The sequence below is a fragment of the Triticum dicoccoides genome, chromosome 7A, assembly GCF_002162155.2.
Source record: "Triticum dicoccoides isolate Atlit2015 ecotype Zavitan chromosome 7A, WEW_v2.0, whole genome shotgun sequence".
Lineage (NCBI taxonomy): Eukaryota > Viridiplantae > Streptophyta > Magnoliopsida > Poales > Poaceae > Triticum > Triticum dicoccoides.
The window spans coordinates 672,603,183-672,603,831 of record NC_041392.1 but is presented as its reverse complement, the minus strand read 5'-3'; positions in this window follow the sequence as shown (position 1 = coordinate 672,603,831).

Genomic DNA, 649 nt, shown 5'->3' with positions numbered 1-649 from the left:
TTCTTCATCTAGCATACCTTCGAACTTAATCCCACAAAAAATAACTTTTGCTTCCAGATGTTGCATACAAACTTCATTTGGACATATATTTCATAACCTATTTAATCCAAAACTTGATCTAGGATACATATTAAATATAATGTTGCATAATAAGAACTGTCTGCGATGATTTATGGTGCATATTAGTAAGAACATAGTGGTTTCTCTAGCTAACCTAAACTAAGAACATCAGCTGTGCAATGGCTCCCACAAGAAGAACTGTTGATGATCCAGGGAGTATGAACCAAATCATTACTATAGCTACGACTGCATGGCGAAAGCTTCTTAAATTTCCTTCTCTTGACTTGCATCTCGTTGATTTGGACTTGCTTCTCGTGTGCGTCTGTCAGTGCATCACACCTAGCTTCTCTCTCAGTGACCGATAGTACTAATATAACATATGGTTAACGAAAACTTCACGAGATCGACCCATATCTATGTGCTGCCAAATCCTCTCTGTGCGTGTAATATTCAGAGCAACGAGATTTGTATACCAAGTTGCAAAACATAGGAAATTTTTGTTATACCTCGCTTTCACAACCACCACACGTGAAGAAGTCTCGATTGGTATTCCCCAGTATGTGTGAGTTTTTTTAACAATGGGACACTT